Source organism: Melospiza georgiana, chromosome 6 (assembly GCF_028018845.1).
Source record: "Melospiza georgiana isolate bMelGeo1 chromosome 6, bMelGeo1.pri, whole genome shotgun sequence".
In the NCBI taxonomy this organism is placed as follows: domain Eukaryota; kingdom Metazoa; phylum Chordata; class Aves; order Passeriformes; family Passerellidae; genus Melospiza; species Melospiza georgiana.
Window position 1 is genome coordinate 21931869 of NC_080435.1, and position 13684 is coordinate 21945552.

The 13684-nt window shown below is 51.9% G+C and overlaps 1 protein-coding gene across 5 annotated transcripts in view; it reads right to left on the reverse strand.

Annotated features, from left to right (window-relative positions):
• DAGLA (diacylglycerol lipase alpha) overlaps window positions 1-12847 on the reverse strand; it is a 62159-nt gene extending 49312 nt beyond the window's left edge. For 3 of the 5 annotated variants that reach the window (XM_058026243.1, XM_058026247.1, XM_058026246.1), the window contains exons 1-4: window positions 12659-12847; window positions 9921-10151; window positions 8810-9108; window positions 4889-4978 (exon numbers count right to left, since the gene is read on the reverse strand). The gene's annotated coding sequence lies outside the window, so the exon portion shown is untranslated. Of the gene's footprint in view, window positions 1-4888; window positions 4979-7057; window positions 7077-7325; window positions 7410-8809; window positions 9109-9920; window positions 10152-12658 lie in introns of those variants that run through there. The other 2 variants (XM_058026244.1, XM_058026248.1) reach the window with 2 other exon arrangements.
• Between the last annotated feature and the right edge of the window lie 837 nt (window positions 12848-13684).

A 13684-nucleotide genomic window follows, 5' to 3' on the forward strand; every position in this document is an offset into this window, starting at 1 on the left:
CTGAGGCAGAAGATCCATCTGCTTTCCTCCTGTCCATGTAAAACTTCCAGGCCCTGATACACTGGAATGGTGAAAGCATTCCAGAAAGAAAAGTGGATTTGCTCCCACTCTCCACCCAAAAACTTCCCTAAATATTAAGGTTTAACCAAACAGCACCTGCTGGAAGAACAGAAAGGCCAACTCACTGTTTTTTGGGAATGCTGAGCCCTCATGCTCCGGAGCAGAGGCTCCAGGGCTGTGTTTTCCATGCCAGGCAGGAGGGAGTGTTTTGGCCCAGCCCCAGGGAACTCAGAGCTGAGCAGTTCACCAAACAAATCCATGTTAACATTGGGATTTTGGTGTCATAAATCAGGTGCTTTCAGGTGAAAAGGTTCCGGATTGCTCCGACCACACCCTTCCACGCTTCTTGCACTCCAAAGGGCAGCATTTCCCAGCTGTGGCACACAAAAGGCAAAATCCTGCAGCTACAGGAACAGGAACCAGGATGAGTTCTTCCCATTCCATCTGGTTTTCCAAACCCCCCCTGTCTAGGCTTTTCTGGAACGAGAAGCCTCATTTCTTAGCAGTGGGAAGTGCCTCTCGCTCTCCTCAATCCACATCCTGCTTCCAAGTGTTGTTCAATTAAGAATTAACACAGAAAGGAAAACAAGGAGAGCATCTGGAAAACGGCAGGATAAATACAATGGCAGCTGGGAACACCAGGGACAACAGGAGCTGGATTCCAATGATCCCTGTGGGCTCCATCCAACTTGGGATATCCTACGATTGACTCGTCCATTGCACAACACCCCAAGGTTTTAGAAGGATAATTGGCTGAGGACAGTCCAAGATCCCCTGTGTTGGAGAGATTCCCACATTCCCTGGGGCGACTCCGCCTTTTCCTCGGCCTGCCCAGGCGACACCTCCCCAGCACCTCGTCCACCCGGTCGGAGCTGCCACGGAACGCTGAACTAATGCAAGCCCTGGGATGAGCATCCAGTGAACAAACACAGCGCATTCCCTTCCGCTCCCCTGAGCCAGAAGGATCTGGGTGAGCCCGGAGTCGTTCAAAGCCACCTCGGATCAGTTCCGCTGCCTGAATCCCCTCAGAGTATCCCAAAAACACGGAACCGCGAGTCCTTACCGGGCTTGCCGATGTCCCAATTCCAAAAGTTCGCTTCCCTGTCTTGTCACCCCACAAGAGAAGGAAAATCTGGCAGGATCATCCCCCTGAAGACCAAACTAAACCTTGTGTGTCCCAGGGAATCAAGGCTAAATGTGAGAATCCTTGGAGTTCCTATCCAGAAATGGCTGGAAACCAGGGTTCCAGGTTTCAGGGGAACAAACATGCAAGGAGCCAGCAAATCCATGGACACAAAGCATGGGTTATGGCATGAAGGACGTGGGAAAAGTTGGGAACATCAAACCCCTTAGGAGTGCCTGGCCTGCACACCAAGAATCATGGAATTGTTAAGGTTGGACAAGACTTTTAGGATCATCAAATCTAACAACCATGGAATTGTTAAGGTTGGAAAAGACTTTTAGGATTATCAAATTCTACAATCAACCCCCTAACCCACGTCCCCAAGTATCATATCCATATGGATTTTAAATCCCTCGAGGAAAGGGGACTCAACCAGTCCCCGCTGCCCAGGGCAGCATCTTCCAGTGTTTTACAACCTCTTCCATGAAGAAATATTCCCAATATCCAACCTAAACCTCCTTTGAGGCAGCTTGAGGCCGCTTCCTCCTGTCCTGTCATTTGTTCCCTGGGAGAAAAGCCCAATCCCATCTGGCTCCCACATCCAGTCATGGAGTAGGGAATGAGAAGTTCCCCCAGTCCTCCTTTTCTCCAGAATAAAACACATCCTGCAAACTCACATGTTAGATAACAGAGAAACTTCCAACACCGGCATGTTCCTGATTTCCCTCCCCAAATTCCCGCTCCCCACCTCACAAGGGAATTTCACCAACTCTGCCAGTATTCCCAGGAGGCTCCGCACTTACTCAGCCGCCCATTCCTGAGCATTTTCTGCAGCTTCCCACGTGCTTCCCACCTCCCAGCTCGCCTCTCCTCATTCCTCCGCCCTCATCCAAGGGGAACACAAAGTCAGAGCAAGGCCCCAGAGAGTCCCGAAATTCTCCTTGCCAGCTGGGATTCCATAAGGCAAGGAGTTCCATGCCACAAATCCCTTTATCTCAGGCTCTGTCAGGCCTTGGAATAACCATGGATAACACTGGATTTGGGGATGTGCCTGTTTCCTATGGAGTTAAATTTGATTATGGCACTGGAGGTGTTCAAAGAAGCTCAGGGAGAAAATATGATCCCTTCTTTTTTTTAAGGGCCAAAAGACTCTTTTCCAAAAGCAACACATAGCCACAAAATTTAGAGGGAAGAAGGTTTTCCAGACAAAGCAACCTGTGGCTTCCTGCTGAAGTTTTAACACCACAATTCCACAAAGGGAAAGGGAATATTGCCCCTGGATTTCTCAGTGAATTTTGAGGAAAGCTCTAATCCTTCCAGTTTTGGAACATGGATGTCTCTTTTTCCACTAGAAAATAAGGGAGAACTGACAAAGGCAGAGGGAAGAGCAATCCCACAGAGCACAAAATCTCTCCACGAAATTTTCCCTTATTCCCTACTCTGTCCAGGGAAGAAAATGAGCAGCACAAATCACCAATTCCTGCTTTTATGGGAAGTTTTTCTCCTTCCTCTGACAGGGCATATGTTTTCCCCTCTCCAAGGAAAAATCCAGTTCATCCCTGAATGCTCTCATTTAGGGAAATGCTGGTTGTCATTAGCGGATGCTCTGGTGCCATGGAGATGGTGACAAACAACTGAATCAGACGGAAAAAAACGGAGTCACAAAAAGGGGAAATGCTTCCAAAGGTTAAACGTGGCCCAGAGGTACATGAAGAACATTTATAAGATATGGATATCACCAAGAAATAGGGTGCCCAGGGAAGTTGTGGCTCCATGGAAGTGTCCAAGGCCAGGTTGGATGGGGTTTGGAGTTACCTGGGATAGTGGGTGAGCTTTAAGGCTCCTTCCAACCCAAATCATTCCAGGATTCTAATCATGGCATCCAAGCAGAGCAGGATAAAGTTTTTTCAGGACAATCCCCAGCTGGCTGAGATGCTGGAAGCTCCTAAGCAGCACCTGCCTTGTTCTGATTTTCTGGGAGGCGAAACAGTTAATTTCCCACAGGAGAAAACAGCACCAATTTGCAGGATCATTTAGCAGACCCAATGGGAAAAGCCAAATCTCCAGAGGCTCCCAGTTTGGAGCTGAAATCCATATTCCAAAAATACATCCAGGCTGTGTCAACACCAGGGATCTGGGCTGCAAAGACAAGCCATGGCAGAATAATAAATTTCACCCCAAAGGATACAAAGCTGTGGAAATTCCAACTTCCAGCTTACATGGAGCAGCAGGACACATCCAAATGGGAACTTTCCAGGGAAGAAAAGCACCTTTCAGGGAAGAAAGGGCTGAATTCCATCCCAACCTCCCCATTTTCTATTTGCTGCACTGAACTATAATAGGAGTGTCCTGAATTTTCCTGTTTCTTCTCATTATCCAGTTCAAATGTTTTAAGGTGGCCTGAGGGATTCAGCATTTTATTCCAAAAGAACAAGGATAAGGATTCTGTCCTGCAGCCTGCCTGGATGTAAAATCAGGATCACTGAGATCTGTGGGGATAATAAAACCTCCAGGCCAAGAAATCCCAAGGAAACATGTTCCAGAGGATAAAAGTAGTGGAAAATGCTCATTTAAGGTGGCATTCCCATATTTACTGATGGCTACGAGTGAGCTGTACTGGGATATTTGCCACTGACTCCTGATGAAATGGCAAATTAAAAACACCAGGAAAACTTGGAATTGAAGGTTCTAAATTACATCTTGTCTCCTGTTTTCAGGGGAAAATTCCTATTGAGCTCAAAGGCAGCCCTGAGGAACCCACTTGTTTTAATTCTACACCAAGGGAACACGTAGGAACCAAACTCTCAGCTGGAAGGGAACAAAAAGCCAGGAATTTTCACGCAATTCCACAGATCTTCAAAGAGGAGCTCAGAAGGCTCCTCCAAGAGAGGGATAAATGCCAATGGATGGGGCAGGATGAGGATTTTCAGGGATCTGCTGGAGCACAAGGGCAGTGAAGGAAGGATCTGAGTTGAAGAAACAACTCCTGGATTAAGAGACCAGGACAGAATTCCTGACAGTCTCTGCCTGCCATGCAGATTTCCAGCTCCTGCTGCAAGGATGAGGAAAATAATCCAAAGCTTTTTTTATTTCATCTTTCCAAAGAGATCCAGAGGTAAGGGATCCACGTGCCTTCCACAGGAAAGAGGGGAGAAAGGAAAGAAAAGGAGGAAGAAGGAATGCCTGAAGGTACAGGGCTCATTTTTCCTGAAACTCTGTGGGAATTGCTTCCTGTATCCAAAATCCCTGCTAGGGTCCAGCAGCATTTTTGTCCATATTTCAGGGCAGGATATTCCTCAGCAGGGCAAACTTTCCCATTTTTTACCAAAACCTGGAAGACCATTCTAATTTCTTCCATTTTCAAAGTCCCAAGCTGGGCAGGTGCTGCTGCACCTGGCAAATTTTTAAGGATTTTTTTCTCTGATTTCTCCTTTAAAATCCACACAATAAGGTATAGAAACACACCTAAATTAACAATATCATGTATGAAATAACAAAAATATCAGCTCCAATTGGCCTGGAATGAAGAGCCTGGTTGACTCCCATCCATCCCAGCAGGAATAAACCTCCCAGCACTCTCTGCAGATCCCACAAAAGTCCATTTGTCACACTTCCCATGGCACAAAGGCCACTTTCATCTGCTCCCAGTGCCCGAAAAACTCCAGCCCTGCAGCTCCAAGAGCAGATTAAAATGGTTTCACTCACCCCATCTCAACTGCTGCGTCTTTAACTGGAAATTCCTCAAACTCCAGGGCTCAATCCAGCTCAGGATGTTCTTATTCATCAGCTGGATCACTGTTGGGAGCAGAGGTGGAACCAAGGGTCATTTATTTGGGAAAGATGGAATGAGAGGGGAGGAAAAGCAGGGTGAAGGCTCCCAAGAATAAAGCTGCATGGTCTAGGGGAGGTATAAAGGCTTAATTCCCCAAAAAAAAGTCTTCAGACAGGACACGGATGTCTGGGACAGAAGAGAATTCCTGCTGGTTTAGTCCAAGGAAGTTTCATAAATGACAGCCAGGCCTGGGAATGATTGGAAGCTTCTCCAAACTCTTCTCCATCCAAAGCTGAGCAGCTTCCCAAGCTTTACACCCTCCAATTTGAACACTTCTCCTCCCTACATCCTTCAGCTGCCTGGAAAAGACCCCCAAAAACCAGGATAATGCCACTTTAAGGAAAAATTTCCAAGGCACACAAGCCGTAAATCCTGATTTTGCAAATCCATACAATGATAGGGCAGCTCTGAAATCCAAGTGACCTCGTTTGGAGCAGCCAGCTCTCAATTAATTAACTTCCAAGGGGAGGGAGAGCAGAAGGAACAGGACTGAGATTCCCACACAAAAGCCAAAAAAAAAAAACCCCAAGCAGAGGGAGTTTTTTTGGTCGCTGTAATTGTTTGTGCAGCAAATTTTAACAAAGTTTCCAAAACGTGGGATTATTTTATTCCTCACATTTTTGGTCATTGGGAGGAGCATTTCCACCCTTCTCACTTTCCCTCCTGGCACAGCACTTCCCTTAAGTCCCATCATTGCACAACTGCTCCTTCCCAGCCTCCGAAAAGGGAACACAGGGTGGACACAGCCCAGAGAAGTTTCACTTTCTCACCAGCCCTTTCCCAGCAACCACAGAGGGATTTCAGCATTCCCTGTCTCTGGAATTTGGATCTGGCTGTGCAGGTAGCAGGCAAAAAGTGCCCAGTGCCTTAATTTAAATGGGAATTTGGGTCAAATCAGGATTTTTTTTAGGTCAGCGCTGTCAAAGTCAGTACCTGCAGTACATAGTCCATATCCTTAAATCTCTGATTTTGACCGTCCTGAGTAAAATTTTGGACAGCAGAGCTGCCAACTCCCAAATTTCCAATTTAAATCCCCACTTAAAGGGGGAATTTTATCCAGGTTATTTGTATCATTTACCACATAACAGATGCTTTTCCACACCTCTTGTCCCTGTTGGGCATTCCTGACCCCCTCAGCCATTCCCAGTCCAAGCTGGCACTGCTGGAATTTCCCCAGCAGCTTTAAGACCCCCGTGCAACTTTTATGACCCTGCAAACCAACACCCGGCACAACAAACACCTTCCCCCAGCTCAGGTTTCCAACTTGGAGAGCTTCTTCCAGCAGCGTCCACAGGATACACATTTCAGCCAAGCCAATGCCAGACTCACGGAGAGCCCGAAGCTTTCCAAGAGCCACTTCCCACAATTTCATTATCTCCCATTTAAGAACACTCAGCCTGACCACAAAAACTCGGACGCTTCTCCCTGTCCAGCCAGGAGGATGCAGCAGCTCATCCCCACTAAGTTTCATCCAGGGGGAGATGAATATCCCCACCCTGGAATACTCCTTTCCTTTAACACCACTCCCCAGAGTTTTGCTGCTTTCCCGTCCTGGGGTTCTATATCCCACCTTGGTGAATCATTTCATGATTTCCCACCTGGAGCAGGCTCTAAGGACCACGGCGTGCACCAGGCTGGGCAATCCCCATTCCCATATTCCCAGTGCCAACTGAAGCCTGTCCCAAATCCACCAGCAGGTACTAATTCCCAGAATTGGGCACAGCAGGAATTCTGGCCGAGCAGCCTGGCAGCATCCCAGCTCCAAGATCTCGGAGCGACATCTCCCTTACTTTCATAAGGATATCTCACTTCTGCAGCTGCCCGCGATCCTAAATTTGGGAATTTTACGGCCGCGGCTCAGCATCCGCCCGCGTTGCTCAAGTCAGGTACCGTTCCCTGCGGGAAGTAATAAAAGCTGGGAGCAAGAATCCCTGTGTCACACCCACAGCGCAGCTTCTCCCTGGACATCCAGCAGCAACGCTCCTGCCTCCCACCGCAGCATCCCGACTCCCGAGCGCCGCGATCACCTTCACGCCTCGCACCTGCCCGGCCCGGGATGGCGGCTTTCCAGAGGCGCAGGTGGAATCCCCCGCTCCCCACGGGCGCAGGCCACACGGCTCGGGGCCCTCCCGCCGGGACCGCCGCCCTCCCCGCGGGATCCGGAGCCCTCGGGCGGCGCGGGCCTGCAGCCCAGCGGGGCGGGGGGCGGCGGCGGGCGCTCCCCCGGCCCTGCCAGCGCCCTCCCGGCTCCCCCGCACCTGCCGCAGCGCCGGCCCCCGCCGCCGCGCCGTGCCCATCGCCGTCCCTCACCTCGCTCCCGCTGCCGCCGCCTCGGGAGCGCCGCGGCCGCCGCCGCCTCCTCCATGCCGGGGGCCCTGCGGCCCCCGATTCTCCAACGCCGCCTCCGCCCTGCCGGGGCCGCCCCCGCCTCGCCGGGGCCGCCCACTGCGTCAACTGCGTAAGGGCCGCTACGCAACCTGCGGTCGCCACGGCAACGTGGGGTGCGGGGCGCGGCGGCGCCGCCTGGTGGCGGCCGGCGGTAGCGCCACGGGGCGGGGCAGTGGCGGGCCGGCCGCGATTCCAGCGGGAATTCTCGGCGGGATCCCGGGAACCAACCCCGCCTGCTGCGGGCAGAGGCCGCTCCTGGGCTCATGCTCACCTGCCCTACCCATATTATCACGGAAAGATCCTACTGGAATCACGGAAGGATCCCACAGGAGCCAATTCCCTTGGAAAAGACCTCTAGGACCACCGAGTCCAACCTGTGACAATCCCTGCCTTGTCACCCTGCCCGAAGCGCTGAGTGCCACATCCAGGCATTCCTTAAACACCTCCGGGGATGGGGACTCCACCACCTCCCTGGGCAGCCCCTTCCAGTGTCTCATCACCCTTTCCATGAAGAAATTCCTTCTGGTGTCCAACCTGAACTTCCCATGGCACAAGTTCGGGCCATATCATCTTGTCCTGTGCCTTGTTCCCTGGGAGCACAGCCCGGTTCCAACCTTCCTCCCCCTCAATCAGGGAATTCAGGGAGCAACAAAATCTCCCCTCAGCCACACCTGGAGCTCTCCCAACATCCTTTCCCTCTGAAAAACTACCCAGCACAGTGCTGCTGTCTCTCTCATGGAGAGCACCTGGCACTCTGCTTTCAATGCCCTGCATGGAAAAGCAGTGCTTTCCCATCAGGAAGAAATGTTCCCAAAAAAGATGGACAGAGGCTATTCACAAGGGTATGGAGTGACAGGAAAAGAAAGGATGGCTTCCCACTGACAGAGAACAGGGTTAGATGGGATATTGGGAAGAAATTGTTAGACCCTGGAATGGATTCTGGCTGGGAAGCCATGGCTGCCCCATCCCTGGAAGAGTCTCAGGCCAAACTGGACCAGCCTGGGAGTAACCTGGGACAGTGAAAGGTGTCCCTGCCTATGACAGGAGAGCTGGAACTGGATGAGCTGTAAGATCCCATCCAACCAACCCCCCTCTTCCCAAAAAAACCCTTGTGAGGATGGACACACCACAACAACCATCCCGTTTGGGAGGAAGGACAGCGATTCCCTTTGAACATGGCAGCTGCCATCATCCAAGGACACAACTTAGATGCTCCTACTGCAAAAAAAAGGCATTGAAAAATAGCAAAAAAAAAAAAAAAAAAAAAAAAAAAAAAAAATTGAAAAAAAATCTCTGTCCCAGAAAAGCTGATCCAGCAGGGAATAGCAGCGCATCCTCGCCTGCCCATTCCTCCTTAAAGCAAGTGGAGCAGCCTTCAAATGGTCTGCTGGGTGATATCACCGTACCTGGGAAATAAAACAGCCTGACAGGGGCGGAAAAACATTCAGGAAAGGCTTTGAAGCTCCGGAATTCATTTGTGCCGAGCCCTTTGTATCCCGTTTCAGGCAGAAAAATCCCCCTCACGCTCATTCCCAGTCCCTTTATCTTCCCAGACAGGTGCAAAGTGGCTCCGCTTTGGATGAAAAGCTGCTGCCAAATTTAGCATTCCAACAAATCGTTTCATCCAGCCTGTGGCGCTTCCAAGGTCTCCCTTCGGCACGATCTGCTCTCCCGGCCGGGCAGACGCCCTTGGAAGCCCCGAAACCTGGAGCAGACAGAGGGAAGAAGCTCAGGAAGATTGGAAATTAGGATTTTATTTAGGGAAATACAATCAGAAGCCGTCCAAGTCTTTCCGAGGGGTGGGACAGAGCGCATCCCAGCCCAGATCCTGCCAATTAAGGGACACAAGGCGATTAATCCGATACAGCTCAGGATTTCTGCCTTCCAGCAGCTCCAGCTGCCCCTTTCCAGCCTGGCTATGCTGAATTGCAAGGGCCAGACCCCATTTATAGCCCAGCTCCAGGGTCAGGATTCACCCCAGCGACCCCCAGGGCTCTGTTCCCTGACTCCTGTATGGCAGTGGCACCATTTACCGGCAATTTTGGAATGTTTTGGATGAACTGGATGCCTTTTAAAGCATTAAGGGAAGGATTAATGCCCTCAGAAATCCCATTTTTTTCCCCCGCTGTCATGACACGGAGGGCGGGTGGCGAAGCATTTAAGGGAATTAAGGAATTAATTTGAGCCTGTCACAAAAGATGTGATTTTCCCTGATTTTCGCATGGATCTGTCCCCACCTCCAGCCTATGGAGCAAATCCATTCATTTCAGAGCTTCCCAACCTGTGGGAAAGGGTTGAGGCTGGGTTTAAATGCCTGGGGCAATGGTGTGGTGATGTACACGCATTCCTGGGAATCCCACACCTTCAGAGGGATGTAAGGGAGAGCTACAGCATCCCACACATCCAGCAACTGAGTTATCCCTCTGGATAACTCAGATGCAGTGTCTCCATCAGGGCATCACCAGCCATTTCACAAGGAAACCTCCAAAGGTTAAGGAATTGTTATTCCTCACTCACCTCTGGATGGATCTGTGCTCTTTGTGCAGGAATGACCAGGGAATATGAGGGAAAGCATCATTCCTCCACACATGGATATGGCATGGAGCTGTTCCACACTGCAGCCTTGGAATTCTCCATATCAGCTCCCAGGAAAAGGCTGGACCACTGTAGGCAGCCTTGGAGCTCTGGAGATCCCTGGAATCTGCCAGGAAGGATTCAATCGACAAAGAACCCATCCAGCTGTGTGTCCTGAAAAAAAAAGCCAACAGATTCCCGGGTTAAGGATTCTCCTAAACGTAAAAGCAAACCAAGCCCTCCTCCAGGGAATTTGGACAAGGAACTAGGCTCCAGGAATAGCTGGGAACATGGGAAGATTTATATTATTATTCAGTTTGTTGTCATTGCCACCGCCCCCAGGCGCAGCACATCCAATCCCGCTGCTCCGGAATCCTGCTCCTGTTGGGCTCCCAGTCGGAGTCAGACGCTCCGTTACTCCCAGGGTAACGAGCCCCTCTCCTCCTCCATCCCAACCCTGCCAATTTCCCTCAGCTGCTCCATTAGGATTACAATAAATCACAGCGAAATAGCCTGAGCAAGGCTGGGAGTGCGGCAATCTGGAGCAGGGATTCCAGCATCCAGGTTATCCAAACCCCTCCTCACTCCTCAGCCCCTGCAAACACCAGCCTGGGCTCCGTCACCCCTGGAGCAGGCACAGGCTGTTCCAGTTGGCTGAATTCCAAGGAGTGACTGCAGCAAGTGTCGTGGGAAGGTGCTTTTGTCCTTCTCAGAGGGGACAGGCCACCAGGGAAAGGTGGACAACAGCGTTATCCTGACATTTCCTCCAGGGGGAAAAATTCCAGCACCTCACTCACTGTCTCTGTAGGAAATATCAGTTACTGAAGAACTGAGGTTAGAAAAGCCCTCCAAGATCAAAGAGTCCAACTGTTCCAAGGCCACCACTAACCCATGTCCCCAAGTGCCACATCCTCACAGGTTTTAAATCCCTCCAGGGACGAGGACTCCACCCCTAGAGCCTGTTCCAATGCCTGACATCCCTTTCCATGGAGGAGTTTTCCTCCATACCCAATCTAAACCTTCCCTGGCACAAGCCAAGGCTGCTCCCTCTGTGCAGCCGACTGTAATCCCACACCAAATTCCCACCAAACCACACAGCTGCCAACCAGGATTTGGGAAGCGCTTTTAAAAACCACACCAGCAGGCATCCCTGTCCCCCATTCCCGTGTCACCAAGCAGGAAGTGCCTGTGTTTGCTTCCATCCCCGTGGTGGCTGTGCCTTCCCAGCCCTCCCTCCCTCCTTCCCTCCCTTCCCAGCGTGATTCCCGCCCGCGGCTCTCGGGAGGCATCAGCCTCCATCACCTCCTACCAAAGCGCTGCTAATCCAGTGCCTCCAGACTGTTCCTGCTCCTCAAACCCTTCATTATCCCGGCAGATCTCCACAGAAACCTGCTCTTCCCCCATGCCCCCCATGCCAGCACCTCCTGGCTCGACCCTCCGTGCAATTCCCAGCCCCTGGGAAGCTCCCAAAGCAGGGATGAGCAGCTGGCAGTGTCCCCCCAGCAGGAGCAGCTGCTGCAGCTCTGCAGAGAAACAGCATCACTCAAACCTTCACTGAAAATCATTCCCTAATGGAGAGGCTTCTCCTGCACTCTGGGTGTTTGGGAAAATCTCCCTCTCCAGCTGCCTCAGCTTTCCATGGCTCCTCCAGCACTGGAAAGGGATTTGGGGAGCCCAGACTGCTGTGCCACCCCTGAGCCTGAATCCCTAAAAAGCATTTCATTCAGAGGGGAGATATCCCAGCCAGAGCCAAATCTAGGGAGAGCTGGTCCAGGGATAAGCTGGAAGCCCAAATTCAGGCTCAGGCTGGCACACTGGAGGCTGGAAGACAGGGCAGCCAAAGACAGGGCACAAATTGGGAAACCCCTGTCAGGCACCTGAAGGGATCAGACATGGAATTCTGGAATGGTTTGGGTTGGAAAGGGCCCTAAAGATTATCCCATTCCACCCCCTGCAGTGGGAAGGGACACCTCCCACTGTCCCAGGTTGCTCCAAGGCCCATCCAACCTAGTACTGAATGCTTCCAGGGATGGGGCAGCCACAGCTTGTCTGGGAAACCCATTCTGGTGCCTCAACACCCTCACAGGGAAAAATTTCTTCCACAAATTCCCCAGGTGTGGGTAGGACCAGGTCCCACTTCAGGGAAGGAGGGCAGAGCAAGGCCGGCACATTCCCTGCTCCTTCCCTTGGACACAGCTCTTCCCATTCCCACCTGCACAGGCTGGTGACCCGTCCCCTCCTTAGGAACCCCCTTTCCAGCCTCCAGCCGCTTTCCTAGTGGGATCCCTCCCTTTTCCCAGAGGTTCCCACGCCGTGGGCTCGCTCTTGGCACGTAGTAAACACTCCCGTGCGCGCACGGCTGGGTCTGGCTGCACGGGAAAGGGAAAAGCCTGGAAGGGATTTCTCCCACAGGTTGCATCCTGGAATCCGGCGCAGCCCTCGCTGCTCACGATTCCAAGCACAAACTCCTCTTTCCAGCTGCTTTGCTAAATTGGTGCCAGATCTAACTCTGGAAGCCAAGCCTCGGAGACTTGCTATCAATCCCGCCAGCGCTTCCCCCTCCCCAGGACATTATCCAGCATTATCCAAGCTGTGACTCCTCAGCCCAGAAATTTCTCCCTGGGAAGGAGCCATTGCCATGGAAAAGGACCATTAAATAACAGTTCACTGGGGTTTCTCACCACTGCTCAGCAAAGCTCAGGGCATCTTCCTGCCTGGCAGCTCCAGGTGGCTTTTCCTTTGGGAAAAATGAGAGGATAAAGCAGTGCTCCAGGCTGTCGGGATATTTGCCAGCATCCTCCACGCTCCCCCTTGGACAAACCCATCTTTCCAAAGCTTTTTTCGCCTCAGGTTGTGAAAGCCTCGTTGTTCTGCAGGGAATTAAAAACAAAAAAATGTGTGGAAATAAACCCTAAAGGCTTTGAGGGGAGGAAAATGCAATCCCCCGAGCTCCCCTGAGTCACAGGGATGTGCTAGCAGCACTGGCAGCCGCTGGAATTCCCGGCTCCATCCCAGCCCTGGCTAATCCAGGTGCAATAACAACGTGTCATTTCCCTCATCTGCTTCACCCCCGCCAAAATTCCTTCATGTTATTCCTCCTCCCCGCCCACCTTTCAAATGCCCTTGGCTCCATCCTCCTTCGGGAGGAGAGCTCCAGCCCAGGAATGAATCAGGATTTTAGCAGGAGCTTTAGGGATGTGGGATGCCTTCACCCCCACAAGCAGGAGCCTTTTCCCAGGGCCCTGTGGCATGAACACAGCTTCCCTGGCTGAGACTCCACAGCACAGGAAGGACCCCGAGGACGAGCTGCTTCCCGATTTCCAGGAGCCCGCTCACCTCCTGGGATGGGAACGGCGGCAGCAGGATGGGGAAATGTAGGGATCAGCTGTGTTGTTCCTGTCAGCGCTCCAGGGAAGCAGTGTCGGAGAGCTCTCCCCCTCACCAGGCAGCACCTGCAGCCTCCAGGCTCTCTGGAAGCCTGGAATGCTGCTGTCAGATGTGGGCACGGCACGGAGGATGCGGATGCTCCGTGCAGGATCCGATCCCTCCCGCAGGCCACGTCTCTGGACATCAGTCGGATGCGGCTGGAGAGCAGCAGCTGGAGCCAAGGCACTCGGATAATTTCATTAGGTCAAACCCCTCCCTCCTCTGCCTCCTCAGGATCCTGCTCTTGCTTCTGGTGGACTGAACCAAGAGGTTTCCCATTA